Source organism: Herpailurus yagouaroundi, unplaced genomic scaffold, assembly GCF_014898765.1.
Source record: "Herpailurus yagouaroundi ecotype Mexico unplaced genomic scaffold, PumYag 77, whole genome shotgun sequence".
Lineage (NCBI taxonomy): Eukaryota > Metazoa > Chordata > Mammalia > Carnivora > Felidae > Herpailurus > Herpailurus yagouaroundi.
The window spans coordinates 69,287,965-69,306,260 of NW_024412388.1; the positions used below are offsets into that span (position 1 = coordinate 69,287,965).

Here is an 18,296-nt window from a genome sequence, read left to right on the forward strand (position 1 = left end):
ATTTTGGTTCAGGTAAAATTGTTAGTAGAAAAGGAGATTGAGATACAGGGGCTCAGGCAAGGTGACAATGCCTCCATAAAAATCCAAGCACATATTTTCCAACTCCAGAAAGCACACTCCAATGGGCTTCTGTTAAAGCTTGTGTGGCTCAGGAAAACTGTGGCTTCCTTTCCTTTTCATATCCACAGAGGGCATATCTCTGTAGACTATCAATATATAATTTCTGCAAAGTAATGTGTAAGCAGGCATATTTCCTCAGAAATAATGAAATGAAATTTTAGTGAGATGATTAATTTACTGACTTCGTGCTAGACACTACGAAAGCAAAGGTGAACAAGGCAATAGACCAAGATATATAGAACCTTTTAGTCTGTTGCCTTTGAATCCTGCAGAGGTTTTACAGTCTTTGATCATTTGGTTTGGGTAATAAGAAATGCTGACATCTGAATGCTCAGAAAAAAACTGTAATAATGTTATGTGTAATGAAGTTTTCATCATTAAAATGTTTGCTATTAACTTTTGGGTGACTTTGAGATTTTGCCTATCAGATTTCCAAATAAGTATTCTATTTGTATAATACGCAAAAGTGTTACTGGGTGAGAGAGTTATGTATTCAAACATAAAGTTTACAAAACAAGTTTAATATAACCTGTGGAAAATCTGGAAAAAAGTATCAGTGTGTCTCTTTAATGTGCATTTAATGATGGATTTCATTTAAATGTCTGGGAAAAGTTTTTAGGGACTTAGGATTGCAGCGATTCCCATGGTAAAATAGGCTTAAAGGGTGTTGAAGTAAAGTGGCTTGGAATTTCAAAAAATAACTACTGATAGTAGGACTTGACAGGGTACCATAGTATAGTGAGAGGAGGATTAAAGCCAGTCATCAGATTTCCTTTGCAGTAATGTAACCTTGGATCTATATCCCAGAGCCTCCATTTTCTGAGCTGTAAAATTAACATCACATCTATATTAAGTGTTTACTATAACCAGGCACTCTGCTAGATGCTTGGGACACAAATAGGAGTAAGTGTTCATGCCTTCAAGGAATGTATAGTCTTAAAGGATAAACAGATGAGTTTGAAGCCATGTGATAAGTGCAGAGAATGTCCACGGATGCCTTGTCAGATCATGACATAGGTTAGGAGGTGAAGTGGGATGGCATGGTTATATGGTCAGAGAAGACTCCTCAGAGGAGGTATTTCTGTTTCTAATGTTAAAAAGGGAGGAGTGAAAATTCACTATACAGCCAGTATACTCTGTGGATGCAGCAAGGTCATTGTGATAATTAAGTGAGATAATGTATACTGTGTCTAGAATATGTATGTAAGTTCTTACAAGTCAGGGTCCTTTTTCCTGACTGGTCTACCAGTGTACTTTGCATGCACATGCATTTGCGCACATGCACGCACACGCACACACGCACACACACACACACATATTCACACACACACACAACTGGCAAATGAACTTTGTGCCCTCAAAGAAAGTATAGGGAAGAGAAATGGGAACAACATGGACTAGCTTATTTCTAATTACCTATAATTATGATTTCATAATCCGTAAATTATCTACATCTAATGAGTTATTCAATTATCTCTAGTTTATAATTTACTAGTTATGCTATTTCCTTAGTTCACTCCAGAGCCTGTGACTAGGTGTCATTTTAAGAGAAGCGTGTTGGCAAAATTGAGCACTTAGAGTTGCCAGGCACTGTTTGTGAATACATGTAGTAACTTCTTTAGCCCTCACGGAACCCTCTGAGACAGAAGAGCTATTATTATCTCAGTTTTGCAGATAGGGAAACTGAAGTAGAATTTTCTATCTGAACAACATCATTCAACTAGTAAACAGGAGCCTAAGTTCAAATCTAGACAATCTGTGCTGGACTATACAGTACATCTGAAAAATAGCATATGATTAATAAGTTCCTAGAAGTCTTCTTGTTCCAGAAGACTAAAACTTTAAAGACAAATGTGCAGCCGACAACTAGATTTTAAAGCACACAGGGAGCAAGCTCAGTTAGCCAGCCTGTGGGATGTAAGTGGATCCTTCTCTTACAAGTTAATATGGTTGACAGGCTTGCAGACGAATACTGTTGCAGAGCAGAAACTGACGTCAAAAGTCCCCATCATCAGGGGGATGGAGAGAGCATCTTACCAAAGGACAGGAGTGGTTTTTTGTCTCTGCATTCTTGGGGCAGCCTCAGGAATATGGATGTCTGGCTCTACTCTTTGCCTGTTCAGTAAGACTCAGTGTATAAGAGTGGTGCCTGTGGGGCACTATGATACCCAGTGACCCCTCCTTTAATGATCTTGTTCTTTATTAGTGTGATTTGGGGAGTCTTGTGAACATAATTTGTGTAAATGCAAAGCTTGTCATCCCATCTCTCAATTAGGTGTGCCTTCTGTTAGGTTCTGATGGCTTTAAAACATATCTTCTGCTAGCAAAGACTGTAGGAGGAGGGAGCTCTTGAGCTGTAAAGAGGGGGTGGCCTGAGCATATAGGAAGGAATTCCAAAGTGGGGTGAATTGTATGAAAAAAGTTACAAAGTCAGGAATGCACATACTAGATTTAAGACTCGATTCCATAGTGTAAACAGATTAACTTTGTACATTTTAATACATTATATGGAATATGTAAATTATTAGAATTTTCTACATGGCACCTTGATGTCACCAGTACCATTTGCTTCTTTCTTTTACATGAATAGTTAATTGCATGAAAACAGATTATTCATCCACCTTTCAGCATGTAAAGACTAACACAAACAACAGCGAACTGGCCACCCTAGGATGTACTTGGAGGAAGTCTGGATTGAGTTGCAGGACATTTGGAACAAACAACAAGAAGAAAGTATAGAGGCTCCTGGGTGGCTCAGTCGGTTGAGTGAGCGTCTGACTTCGGCTCAGGTCATCATGATCTCGCTGGGTTTGTGAGTTCGAGCCCCGCGTCGGGCTCTGTGCTAACAGCTCAGAGCCTGGAGCCTCCTTCAGATTCTGTGTCTCCTCCTCTCCCTGCCCCTCCCACGCTCATGCTCTGTCTCTCTCTCTGTCTCTCAATAATAAATAAATGTTAAATAATTTTTATAAAACAGAAGAAAGTATAAGTTGGGAGAGGTGGGGAGTAGGAGAAACCCATACAGTCTTTAGGAGACAGGTCCCTGCATGAACAAAATATTTCTTACTGTATAAATGTGCTTTGGGGGGCGCCTGGGGGGCGCAGTCGGTTAAGCGTCCGACTTCAGCCAGGTCACGATCTCGCGATCCGTGAGTTCGAGCCCCGCGTCGGGCTCTGGGCTGATGGCTCGGAGCCTGGAGCCTGTTTCCGATTCTGTGTCTCCCTCTCTCTCTGCCCCTCTGTCTCTCTGCTCTGTCTCTCTCTGTCCCAAAAATAAATAAACGTTGAAAAAAAAAAAAATGTGCTTTGGCATGGATTTCCCAAGAAAAACGTATCTCAGATGCCGTGAGGGAATTGTGATATAGGGAGGGAGGGACATATGCAGTGTGTTGGGGAAAACCACCAGGAGCGCCACATTCACACAGGCATCTGGTGTGCACAGTCCAGTAACTCAGAACCAAGGAGGTCAAGGAGGCACTTTGATTGGTCAGGGTGAGATACGGTATATTTTCAGATCATTCTCATAAAGGAGAACAGGATTTCTGTTAGCCTCTTAGGCTGAGTGTTTCTTTGTTCACTGTTCACTTTAACCCAAGTTCTGCCTCTCGGTATCTCAGGGTTGGTGGCCAGTTTTCTTCAGTTCCCAGTTGGTTATGGTGATGGTCTCTGCTATGCCACAAAGGGTTTCCATTTCCTGGACTGTTTTTTACCCTTGTGCATTTATCTCTCTTTATATGTTGAAGTAGATTTATAATTCTTTTTTACAATTTTCTGGGAATGCATTCCCAAAGTTTATTATTTATTATCTATAATACTTAGTGTTACTTATTATATTTATAATATTATCATATTGTTGCTTAGGGTTGTATCCTATTCTGTTTCAGCAGTGTACTTTTACATCATTTCCCTAATTTTAGCCTTTGGTTTGTCTCAAATTTTTCATTATTATGAATATACAAATCTCTGTCAAATTTTTGGGTTCTTTTTAGAGTATGTTCTTACAAAAGGGATTTTATAAGGCTCTTTTTTAGAAAGATTATACCAGTATGTAAAGCCTCAGAAATATATTAGCCTGTCTGTTTTATAATACTATAACAAGTCTGGTAATTTATAGGAGAAATTTTTAATTTTTTGCCTGTTTGCTTTTACCAATTAAATTCACCATTGTAAATGTTTGATACTTACATTTATTTCATTTTTCTTTCTTTTTCTTTACCTGCTTTGAAGTCAATGCTTATGATTTATATAAAGTATTTAACCTTTGATTATTTGCTTAGACAGTTTATCTTGGGAGATAAATTTTCTGAAACATTCCTGTTGTCATTATAAATCAGATTCACCTAAAGTTACTCTCATTTTCTGATAAGAAGCACTGCTTGTTTTTGAGATTCTTATCAAGCTCTTCTATTGTTTTTCTTTTTTCTTTTCTTTTTTTTTTTTTTTTTTTGCCTTGAATAGTAAGGGAGTTTTTTTTTAATCTGGGAAAAACTCAGCTTCATAAGGGTGAAATTAGAAGTAGTTGAGGTTGTAAAGGGAAATAAACATTTTAAGTACCAGGGAAGGGGCAATAGAGTAGTACGCAAGGGCATAGCAACACTGGTTCAAACAGGGTTCCTAAGAGCCTTTTTCCTACAGTTCCTTATAATTCGTTAGAATGTCTGAGTCCAGAAGTCGGAACTGCTGTGTTGTCTGTGCACTGTCGGTACCCGTAGGGAGCAAGTGTGAAAGACAACAATGGGCTGTGTATGTAGGGGCAGGGCCTGTGCTGGTGGATCTGCTACCATGCTGTTCCTTAGTTCCCTTGATGTTTCGTTTGGCCGTTAAATAGGAGCAAAGATGTAATTTTACCTCTGCAGAAAAGTAGTGTTTCTTTTTTAAGGCAACATTTTATAACTTTACAATGTAAGATTAAACTTATCTCTTTCTGCCTCCTTGCCTCCCTCCCTGAGTGTTCTGGTGACCCATATTTGAGAACAGTTTGTGTGCTCTTTAAGAGTCATATGTTCTGACTGAGTTAGCCGGCAGTTTTGTGTGTTCTTTAAAACCTCGTCTTTCATTAAAAATTGAACAGACCTCAGCAGCCCAAAACAAAAATAACAACACTGACACCAAGCATGAACTCAGCTGTACTGTCATTTAAGGAATTATTTGACAGCCTTCATAGCATTTGGGGAAGCGGTTTCCGTTTTAACTCATCACAGTTAGTAGAAGAGTGAGTACTTGCATTACTCATCTTTACTTCAAGGAGCACTTTTGCCACTGTGTGGGCCTTCTGTAGTTCGTAGAAGTAGCGGGATTGCCTGCAACCTGAGGGGTTGTTAGTTTCTTTGACTTACTCCAAAATAGTCTGATGGAGGAATTTGAATGTGCCGGAAACACAAATACATAATGGATGAATGAGTGAACAATAAATGTATTTGGGTGAGGCTGCCAAAGATGTTAGTAAGAGATAATGTTAGAAATGCTGTTTTCCATTTAGTGGTGGTTTGATTATTTTGAGTTTGTGGGTTTAAAAAAAAGTTTTTTTTAATGTTTATTCTTGAGAGAGAGCCAGAGACAGAGCACGAGTGGGGGATGGGCAGAGAGAGAGGGAGACACAGAATCCAAATCAAGCTCCAGGCTCAGCTGTCAGCACAGAGCCCGATGTGGGGCTCGAACTCACAAACCATGAGATTATGAACTGAGCTGAAGTCAGACGCTTAACTGACTGAGCCCGCCACCCAGGCACCCTGTGTTTGTGTTTCAAAGCGAAGTTCACAAAATGGGCTCACTACTGCATAATTTTCACTCATTATACCACCAGGATCTCCTAGTTTCACTCATTTTGTCATTTTGCACTTTTTAATTGGTCCAGGAGCATTCACTGAGAAAAGTAATAGCATAATAGTACAGTGTTTACTGGAGTAATTTTATTTCTTACGTATCATTTTACCCACTTGATTACTTCTTTTTTTTTTTTTTTTGCCAACGTTTTTTATTTTATTTTTGGGACAGAGAGAGACAGAGCATGAACGGGGGAGGGGCAGAGAGAGAGGGAGACACAGAATCGGAAACAGGCTCCAGGCTCCGAGCCATCAGCCCAGAGCCTGACACGGGGCTCGAACTCATGGACCGAGAGATGGTGACCTGGCTGAAGTCGGACGCTTAACCGACTGCGCCACCCAGGCGCCCCTGATTACTTGTTTTCATAAGCTCCTTATATCTTTTAGAAATGCATCTTTACAAATTGTTCATGAGATGCAGATAACCTTCAGTTATAAAGTCTTACATGTTAGTAGTGATAGTCCACAGTTTGAGTTAATGAAATTCATGTTTGTGGCATAATTTAGAATCAGATTTTAAGCATCATTAAAGAGAAAAAAGGAAATTTTAAAAATCAACTTTGGTGTCATAAATAGCTTTTTTGAGGTGGGAAGTTACTGCAGTAAGCATTCCGCGGAAGCCCCCAAGCCCCCTTGCAGGTCTTTATTGGAAGATGCTTTCTCACTCCTAACCGAAAAGCCTTTCTATCATCTTCAATAGTATTGTGCTCGGTAAAAAAAATAAATAAATAAATGAAGTTCTAACTTTCAGAAGTCCTTTCAGGTTTTAGGAAAAGAAGAGTGCCTTTTGGAGCAGGTTGAGGAAAGACCTGAAATTTCTCCCTTTTTTTCAGTGGGAAACAGGTTAAACAGCTGACACTTTTTAAATGATTGAAGTGTTAGTGTGGGTGACAGTTTGTAAAAAGTCAAGATAAGAGTTGAGACTGGCTTCAGGCTGCGTTAATCTTTCCTAACTGAAGTGAGAAATAAATACTTCATAGGAATGTGTGTGGAGATACAATGCCTTTCTCTTCTAGGACACTTGTTTTAGTCAACAGTTAAATGTGATCACCTTTGGATGGTTGTTTGAGATTGAGAGAGATGAGTGGGTGGTTTCAGTGCAGTTTCAATGTAGTTAACTCAAATAAGTTTTAGAATTAGTATTAATTTGGCCCCCCTTACAGATACCTTTAATGAGGAAGCCAATTGTTACACAAGTAACTTCTCCACAACTTTATTGTTGTCCAATAAAGGTAATTGACATGGAAATCTTCTATCCATTTACATTGTTTTCCTTCTTTGATTCAAGTTAAATGTACCTCCTCAAGAATGAAATTATGGCCGATAGTTTCTCCTGGGGTCTTTTTGGTATTTAAAAAAATATTGGTTGTTTTATGCTTAAATACATAAGACATTAACAAAAAGACTTAGAATCCAAATTTTGACTCTTTGATCTGGAGATCTAGCTGTGGAGTACTTTAAATGAGGGCTCTGCCCCCAACTAGTTTTATTTGTCAGATTAATACAGTGACAAGAAAGGAATAGAATCTTTTAGGTAGTATGGCTTTTTACCTAAGTCACTGGATGAAGGAACGAATCTCAGTTTTGCATTTCTGCTTCTTGTTTAACTGCTTTTAAGAACAAACACTCTGAGGTTAGGGTGGGGTTGCTAATGGAATTTATGATAACAAAAGAGTAGTGAAAGAAAGAAAATTGTTAGAAAATTATATTAATCAATGTGGAAGTAGAAATAAACTATTGTGCCTGAGGAGATGATGAAATTGTTGTGCTGTTACTTATTCTGTGACTGTATCTCTGTTTTTTTGTTGTCAGTGAATAAATTATACAGAATTACTTAAGAATTTTAATTTGATAATACAGTGTGAATGACTTGAGAAATTGCATTTCTGATAGTAATTTCTTTTTTTCTTTATTAAAAATCTTTTTAATGTTTATTATTTTTGAGAGAGAGAGACAGAGTGTGAGTGGGGGAAGGGCAGAGAGAGAGGGAGACACAGAATCCAAAGCAGGCTCCAGGCTCTGAGCTGTCAGCACAGAGCCCAGCGCTGGGCGCGAACCCACAAGCAGCAAGATCATGATGACCTGAGCCAAAGTCAGACGCTTTAACTGACTGAGCCACCCAGGCGCCCCTCTGATAGTAACTTCTTAATGTTAAATTGGTTTCAACTAGTTATAAAAGATAATCAATGTAAAGAGTTTCCTATTTACTGGGGTAGAAAAAGGAGAGGGGTAAAGTTGTTATTCTGGTTTTGTCATCCTTTTTACGTGACCAATGACCAGGATTCCTGGATGATTGTGAACTCCTGCAGATGTTTTGTCATTTAAGGGTACATTTCATAGTTTAGGCCCACTGATCTGGGGAAGATACCATGTTTGTTACATTTGTATTTTTTATTTCCTGGTATCTGAATTTTAAAACATTTTAACATATATAAAAAAGATTTAATTGTGGTGTGTGGTTTTTTGTTTGTTTTGTTTGTTTGTTTGTTTTTAACCTTATAAAAACATCTTTGTTTTAGTTTCTGGGTATATTTGACATCTTTTTGGTAAAAGGAATTAAAGCATAAAATCCAGCATAGAGTAAAATTAAGTAAAGGTCGAATGCCTGTGGTGTGTTATGCACTGTGCTGAAAACCAAGGATACAAAAGTAAATAGGCTTCACTTCTTTCTGTGGAGTAGCTCCAAGTTGAGTAGGGGAGGAATATTAAGTAGAGACCTTTAGAAGCATGTTTCCTCCTCTGACAGAGGAGTTCATAATTGTTCATGTGCTTATTAGTTCATTCATATACCCATTTACTGAAGATATCTTTATTTCATGCCCTCTATAAGAGAGCAGTGTAAATTGACTGTTAGGTTTGGGCATTATAATGATGGACTAGATAAATACGATACTTTCCTCAAGGAGAACTCACTCCCCATGTAAATTACCCCAGGCATAGTGACCATTGTCATTTTTGTTCACTGTTCTATCCCAGTGTCTACAAGAGTGCTAAGCACATAGTAGGTGCTCAGTAAATATTTATTATTGGAAGAAAGAAAATAGATGACCCAAAACCTGAGCTCATATTCTCCTTTGCCTGTTGTTGGAGAAGCCTTGATAGGGTTTTAGAGAGTAATTGTTGTCTAAGAGAAAAACGAGTAGAATATTCTATACAAAGGGAATAGTTTAAACATATGCATTGAGTAGTAACGGTAATATTGAAACTTAATACAAAATTCACTAATTTCTTTTAGAAGTAGATCAGAATTAAAGTATCCTGTATTTCTAAACATTGAAGAAGTTACACTTTTTGCTAAAACTATTAAAAGCATCTCTTTATGTGGCGTATGTTGTTTTTAATAGACATGCTTATCAGGAATTTTTCTTTTAGAGCTGTATTAAACTTTGATAGAATTATATAACTTCTGAATTGCTGTACTTTAATGGTACTTGTGAATTAATAATCAGTGGAAGAGAATTTACAAATTTTTAAGTGGGAGAGATCAATTTCTTTCTAATGGGGAATTTAATCCCAAAATGTTTAGACATACTTATAACGCATATTTTCTTTTCAAAATAGCCAGAGGATTTTCACAAGTGGTAATAATTTAACCTAATAGCTGATGGCATTAGGAAGGTACTTTTACCTTTGAGTGTACAAAGTGTCCAGAATTTTGCTACTGTTAGCAAGCCTCAAAGATAAGTTATTTTTCCCTTTGGTTGTTTGTGTAATTGGATTTAATTGGGTAGTGTTTTTTCATCTTGCATTTACTTGTTGGGATTTTTTGTTTGTACTCCAACGTAAATCATAGTTTTTGTATATAAATTGGATATAAATAAGAAAACTATAAATATTCTTCTTAAATTTTTTTTGTTTGAAATGCTTCATAATTTAAAATTTATTCAAAATTAAAAGCAAACAAACAAACCCCCCCCCCCCACATCCTGTAAGCCAAGAATGACACAAGAATCTAAGGCATGTCATTCATAAATGGTGAGATGATTATTTTGTAGTTTCATGGTCTTAAATTACTTGAACACTTTCTTTTACAGGAAGGAACTTGGTATTTCTGTAAGGATTAGATCTGTGTTTCATGCTAAGTTTACTTACGCAAAAATTGCTACATTTTCAAGGCCAGTGTGCTTATGCTAGAAAATGACATTGCATTGCCTTATTTTCTTTATTCTTGGCATGAAAACAAGTTCAAAGTTGAAAGTAGTTTTTGTTTGTTTGTTTTTACTCTCTGCATGGCATAGTTTTAGGTTCCTCACATAAGACTGATAGGTTATGTTTATATATGTATATACATATGTGTATATATATGTTATATATATTATATTTATATATATTATATATGTACATACATAATATATACATGTAATGTTTATTTATTTTTGAGAGAGTGTGAGCAGGGAAGGGGCAGAGAGAAAGGGGGACAGAGGATCTGAAGCAGGCTCCAGGCTCTGTACCTATAGCAACAAGCCCGGTGTGGGGCTTGAACTCACAAATCGTGAGATCATGACGTTAGCTGAATTGAAGTCAGACGCTCAACCCACTGAGCCACCCAGGCACCCCAAAACAATTATATTTTAGTGAATGTACCAATATTAGATGTTATTAGATGTTTTAGGAGTTGATTGATAAAATTACTTCTTTCGTTTTTGATAAAATTATTTCTTAAGTGAACTAATAGAATAAAACAATAGAGTGTGACATTCTGTAAACTTAATGAAATGAGTTTTTGATACACTGCCTTTCCGTAGACAAAGAAGGTTTTAAATCTCATTTATTTATTTATTTTTAAAGTGAGCTGTGTACCCAACGTCAGCTTGAACTTACAACCCTGAGATCAAAGGTCTCAGGGTTTACTGACCTTTACTGACTGAGATAGCCAGGTGTCCCGACCAAGAAAAGTTTGATAGTTTTTGAGTTTTAGAATTTTGTTTTAATGACCTCATGAGTTTTCAGAGAGAAAGGAAAATGTTATTAGTGAAATAATTTATCTTTTTGACTTAATTTTAATGTTTTCATCTAAGCTAAAATGAAATGAAAAAAAGTTTTCTGGAAGCTTATAAGCTGTAGTTCAGCCTGGTTGAAATCATGTCCCCTCTTCATTAAGTATTTTTCTCATTTCCATTTTAGGAAAAAAATCTCATTAACATATATAAACAGAAATAAATCAGATTTCAATATGCCAGCACTCGTAGTAGACTGTGGCTTGAGTTAATGTTTGAGTAGAGCTTGAAGTCACAGCCTCAGTCCCATCGAGGTCCCTGATAATCAGAAGGCATGGTGCTTACTGGGACCCTGAACCACATGAGCGGTAGTGTCCATGACAGGGTTTAGTTCAAAGTAATTAAGAAAAACAGTACCAGAAAAGTTGATGTTTTTATATTACAGCTTAATAAGAAGACTTTTATAGGAATGTATGATTTTACAGCCGTATGTATAAAGAGCAGGCTGAATGGAGACAATGTTAGAAAAGCCAAGTGTTCATAATCAAGTGCCTAACGTTTATGAGAAATATAAGCTTATGGACCAGAGTGTATTTGCATATACAGAGTAGTATGTACTCTCGCAAAAATGCTCAGATGATGCAGAATCCAGTAACAATTCTAATTCTGGTAGTACAAATTCCCATCTGATAGCAGTGCATCTGTTTATTAGGAATTACCCACTGAATGTGAATGATTTCAGTCCTAAGTCACTGCACCTGTTGCCGGGAGGTATTTATTCCAATCACTAGCCTAAAGCGCAGAGAGTTATTGCTTGACATTTTATAGCTTGGGGGGAAAAAAAACCTGTCTTTTCAAAATCATTTGTTCAGAGTGGAGAAAATGGAGCAAAACAGTTCATTTTACTCTAAGCACCGCTATTTGGCGGTATTCACATTTGCACAGCACAAAGCTACAATATTGATTTTTTTTTGCTCACAGGGCCTCCCACAAGTTTTTTCTTCGATTGTCAGGGTTGCAAGATGGATTGGATTACACTTTGCTTGTTGGGATGCTTCACCCCCCCCCCCTTTGTTGAAATAGAAATAGATTGAAAATACAACTTAGAATAAATGTCATAGGAATAGTGTGATTAAAGGACTTTAATTTGGGGAATTTCTTTGTGTTGATTATGTTGATTGAACAGTTTCATTGAAAGCTTGACAAACAGACACACGATTTCCTTTCTTGATCTTCTTCCCCTAAGCCTAGAAAGCACCCAGTACACGCTACTAACTATGCTCCCCTGCAACAGGGGTCTGCAGACATGCTGCTAATTGTTATTATCATTTGAAGAGGCATTAAAGTAACACTTGAATATGAACCTGGGAGCTGCATTAACGTATGTCAAAACTTGATTTCATTCGTAGTGGATGGTATGATCATAGAAAAAGTAACTTTTCGGTGTCTCAGTTTCCTCCTTTATAAAATGTCTCATTGTGTTTTTGTTTTTTGGGTTTTCTTGAAGATTTTAGTCAGTAAATATTTCTAAAGTCCTTAGAAGAATTTCTGGAGATGGGATTTCTGGGTAAAGAGAGTAGCAAATCCTCTCCCAAAACAGGTGTAAAACTGAACAAAATTGTGAACAACTATTGAGGGCTCTGGAAATTAACCAGAGCCAAATGAGAAATTGGGAAGCATTTATTTATGAAAAACTAGAATTTCTGGTATAAGCAGTGGAAGTTCAAAGCCTTCTAGCCTGGGGCTGCCCCTACCCTCCACCCTCCACTCCTTAGCTAAGTCTGTGTGGTGGTTTCATTAGGGCAGGGCTGGCCTTGAAGTTCAGTGAGTGCTGCCAGAGAGAATTGGCTTGATTTGGAGTGGAGGATGGAAACCCGCGCCTGGCCGTGTTGCCAATGAAAGTAGTAAACACTGTGGTAAACAGATGGGAAAGACTCCCAGCTCTGCTAGCCCGAGGTTGTGGTCCCTGTTGGGGAGACTGGAGGCCAGTCTGAAACAAAATCAGGACATCTTTGAAATGAAAAAACCAAAGTTCTCTATGCCTTCTTGACTAAGTGGGAAGCTACACACAGGTGCTGAAGAGACGTGAGAGAAGTTAACAGAAAGTAAATAACCAGGGCTGACTTGAAAACTGTCTGATGAACTTTGAACACTCTCCCTAACACACACGCAGCTCAATCAGCAGAGGGTGGAGGCCTTCTTATGGGTTCATACTGTTTGTGCCACGTCTCTTCCCAGTCATTGGCTGATCTCTAAGCTATGCAGAGACAGGAGTGATCCCTAGGAAGCCAGACTAGAAAATAAAAATGAGAATTAAAACAAGAACAGTGAGCAGAGCAGCAGCATACACTCTGGGGGAGGCAGATTCTGTAGATTAAATCCCGTCAAGATACTAAAAAAAAAAAATATCACAATAGCAGCAATTCTCAGGGGAAAGAAATCTGGATATGCAGTTGTTAGCAGAATATTATTTAAAATGTCTACTTTCCAATAACAAAAAATGTATAAGATATGCAGGGAAACAAGGAAATTGACCCATACTCAGGAGAAAAAGCATTCAATAGAAACTACTGCTGATGTGGGCCCAGATGTTGGATTTAGCAGATAAAAATTTCAAAGTGGCTATTATGAATATGTTCAAAGATTAAAGTAAAACTACAACTATATTAGAGAATTAAGAGGAAATATGATGGCAGTGATTTAATAAATATGTGATCCCAATAGAGAAATAACTATTTTAAAAAGGCCTTGGAGAAATTCTTGGCACATCTTATTATATCAGCGTGTTGCAAATAAATTAACAATTTCCTCCCCAAATACCGAATTTTATCTGAACCCAGAGATTCTGAATCAGTAGGTCTGGATTAGGGCTTGAAGATCTGTCTTTCTAAAAACACTTACCAGATGACTCTGATACAAAATCATGTTTGGGAATCAATTATATAATCCTGGCAAGTGACTTTGAAAAAAAAAATCCTAAAATATCCACTGGAAACACTTAAGAATTGCATCAGATACAAAGGAAAAAAGTGTGGTTAAGAAATAGTGACCATACCTGTGATTATTTCCATGATTCAATATAACAAGTTATTAACGTGTTATAAATAAGGGAATAAATAAATGTATTTAGAAATAAGAGTTGTACCATCTTTTCGTAACATTTTCTTAGTGAAAATGTTGAATTTTAATAATTAATATTAATTGCAACAGTTGTATTTTAGACTTTTCCAAACTTCGCAGTACCATTGTGAGTGGAAAAGGTTGAACCCAAAACCCTTGAAGTTTTCAGGGAAATAGAGTGAAGTGGCCAAAGAAGGCACGGCAATTTACAGTATGCAAATTTTTCTTTTGATCCCATAATTGCCCCATGTTTATTTTATCCCTTTCATTGTCTTTGATTAAAAGAGTTAATCTAGGAAGATGTCTGTCTGTGATTTGTCTGAACACTGCCTGCCTAGTTCATCACATGTGCTTTTGATAATTATCTTGATAGTACTGTATAATCCACGTGGCTCTGCCACAACACATCCAAGTGCATTCTCCTGTATGTTTGTATTTTAAAGAAATAGAGCAAGGAATTTATTACTTAGTGATCACTTGAAAATGTCAGAATATCCTGTGTTACCTGATAAAAAGGAGCTTGACTATTTAGAATCACAGATTGGTGAATTGGTGAACTTTGAAATAACTTTGATTCTTCAGAAAAAGAAATTAAAACCTGGAAAGGTAAAATGACTTAACCAAGTTCACAAGGCTGACCAACACACTTTAGTACTCAGTAATCTTTCCATATGTACATATTTGAGCAGTGTAGACTATGCTCTCTTTGTATATGTGTCTTAAACAACACTACATTTCCGAAAATATAATTTTCATCATGTGTATGTTTTGTGAACATTTCCTGTAGTTGTTTCCTGTCAAGTTGACTAACATTCATTGGTGGATTTCAGATTGCATGAAAACTTATAAAATTATTATCAACTAGGGGGCTTGAAAAGTCATACGGTACTTTTCTATTCATGACCTTTAATAAGAACACAGGCTCTGGAGTCTGACAACCATGTGTGTGTTACATTCAAACCCTTAGTAATCCTGGAGAATCTGAATTTAACGTGTTAGTTTCATACTTTGTAAAGTTGTTCTTATAACAATAACCTACTCCATTGTTTTTTGTTGTTGATGATGATGTTGCTTAAAACAAAAAAAGTGATCCATATAAAGCATTTAACACAGTGTCAGAACATATTGATTGCTGTGTAAATGTTAACTGTTATAATACAGTAAAACCTTGGTTTGTAACTTGTTCTGTGAATGTTCTGTAAGGCGAGCAAGCATTTCTAATAAACTTTAACTTGATAAACAAGCGATGTCTTGCAATAAGAGTAGTACATGTTGCTGACTGTTACAGGATCACAACTGAGCCAATGGTTCTTGAAATTCACTTTGATATACAAGTGCTTTGGATTACCAGCATGTTTCTGGAAGAAATTACACTTGCAAACCAAAGTTTTACAGGGATTTACTTTTCTGTCTTCCTATTTGAATTTTTGTATTTCTGATTGGAAACACAGGGTTTAAACACGAAAGTTCATAAACATGTAATTCATCTGTCTTTGTGAGAAACACTAATGAACCCCAGTAGGACCTAGAAAATAATAAATTGTCAAAATATAAATATTTTTCTTTTTTTGAGGATGACACATCATTTTCATTGATTGTAAATGGTTTATCTATTTATTAATGTTTACTATTTTTATTTTCATTATCAAAGGAAAATAGATATGACACACAAAAAATGCAATTCTATATGGTTTTAACAAATACTAGTCGATTTAGCTTTGGTTCAACAAATACTTACTGGAATTATGTATCTTGTACCCACCTAGGCATTGGAATTATAACTAAGAACGCTATCATCATAGTTAGCAAGGAAGATATAAATTAAAAAATGAATATGCATAGTACCATGGGGTAATAATAAGTACTTTAGTAAAGATGTGTATAAAGTTCAATGGAAACAGGGGAAAGCGCAAGACTTTATAGAGGAGAACATGTACGATGCAAAACCATAGACACTGTAGCATTGAATAAAGCAATATTCACTGTTAAGAACTCATCCAGTTCTGTGCATTGGAAGTATAAGTACCATGATCTCTCTTCTCCAGAAGATTCTATGTTAGAAATCTAAATTATTAAAATGTGTTGATTTTCCATCTCTTTTTCCTTTTCTTTTTTCTTACTTTACCTGTTTGGATGATTGTACCCTAAGGATTAAAAATCCTCTCCGAATTACCAAAACAGCAGGACACTCAACGACACAACTTCTTAAATATCTTTCAAAGGCAGGGGGAAATTCACTTAGAACCATAACTGTAATCCTGCAGATATCAACAACTACAAAAATTAAGGGCTTAATTTAAAAACCACAGTGCTTCATAATATCCTATATTTTTGACAAGTAGTGAAAGTTGTGAAATATGGCTCCAAGCCAGTCTTCTAATAATGTGCTCTAACATTCATAATATTTTCTAATAATATAAATTTATTCTCATTTATTAAGGAATTATAATTGCAAAGTATCTCTGCCTTTAAAATACTCTGTACTTCAAATTTTTTATGATGCTTGTTTGAATTTCCATTAAAAGCTTCCACAGCTTTTGCTATTGAAATGAAGCTCTAAAGCATCTTTTCAATCAAAACAAATATAACAATATTAGTTTAAACTGAATTATTTGTATGGGCAGTACGGTACAGTATCAGGAAACAGAAGAAGCAATAATACGTGTAAAAGTTTATTTACTTATGAACTTTCACAAATAAACTTTGAGAGGTCGGCCTATTTACTGTCTGTCTTGACATTTGTCCAGCTCCATTTCTGTATTCCTTCTTCATTGCTGGTGTGCCTCCCACATACTTGTAATAACCTCATAAGACCATAAACCCTCTTAGTGAAAACCTCCGATGTTTGGGGTGTGGCGCAATCCTCTGAAGATTTCTATGCTCTAAATTATGCCTTTTTCTGCTCTCTTCATTCCAGTTACACCTTTAGTTTTCTCAGTAGAACTGAGAGCTTAGCCGAGTCTGAGAATTGGTGATTTTTAAGTCATATCAAAGTGTAACCCAGTCACCCTTCTGGAGGACTGTTTGAGTGTTAGAAAGAAGGTGCATGTTTTACCAGGTGATTTTATTACATTGAATTAGTGAGAGGCATTGCACAATAACATTAAAGAGAACAGGTTTTGGCTTTGCATTGACCTGGACATGACCCAGTTTTTCAACTTGAAGTTTGTAACTTGGAACTGTTTAGTTCTGAATGTTAAGGTGGTTTTTTTTCCCCCTATAAAAAGGCATATAGGGGATAGTTTATATGATGCAGAGTAATTAATTAAAAGGATAGAGAGAAGGAAAAAAATACTGAAATTAGTGCTGGTCTTTTATAAGAGTAATGTGCAAGATGGTGACAGGTTAGAGAATTGAATTAAAAAACTTGAGGCCGCGTTGAAGTTTTTGAGAATGGTAGCTAACCCATAGGTAGAACACCCAACAGTGAAGGTGGACCTCTTGCTCACATAGCTCCTCCCAGCTGTTCTTGGCTTTCTTTCTGTGTGTTTACCCTTTGTCCTAGGCTGTGTTACTACTTCATGGGTCCAGTGGCTGAAAACTTAAAATTCTCATTTTTTATTCTATCTGGGAATCTTTTTTCAGCACTTATGAACGGTCGTTTTCTGCACTCTTCCTAATACACCACACTTGAATTCATATAGCACTTTTAATTATTGAGCAGTATTATGTACATTATCTCATTTTAGAGTCACACAGGTAGGAAAAGTAACATCATACATGTTTCATCTCTGCTCTGTAGGCGACAAAAGTGAATCTTAGATAAATTTTGCCCTTCCCGGGTTATTTCAACTTATCGGACTAGATTGGAGCAGCGCTGGCCCACTGCTGCGTGCTTCCATTTATACCAGTTTTAAATAAAGTGTCTATAAATCTAAATCAGTTATTGTACCATAAGCGTATTACTATCATAGCATCTTAGTTTTTTTCTGGGGAGGGGGACTGCTAAGACAAATATTTTTTAAGATAATGCTAACAGCAATGAATATGTCTACATTAAATGAGAAAGTGAAGTCAGTGTATATCAGAGCTTATATTCCACTGCCTAAATGAACATTGTTTCTTGATTAGTTGTTACATTCTCTATTTGTAAAACTTGTCATTTATAAGTCTATCAATTAAATTTGTCCTTTTTCTTTGGATTTACTCAAAAAGAGCCACTTAGTTTCTTATTGTGAATAGATTATACGTGAGTAGATTATACAGATAGTATTTGCTAGAGTAATTTAAATTTTATTATACAGGTGAAGAGTCCAGCCAAAGATACATATTAAAAAAACTAAAAAATTCTTGACGTATA

General features: G+C 36.4%; 1 protein-coding gene across 31 annotated transcripts in view; it reads left to right on the forward strand.

Moving 5' to 3' along the window:
• Positions 1–18,296, forward strand: part of ADGRL2 (adhesion G protein-coupled receptor L2) — a 631,449-nt gene that overhangs the window by 528,007 nt on the left and 85,146 nt on the right. The window lies entirely within an intron of this gene.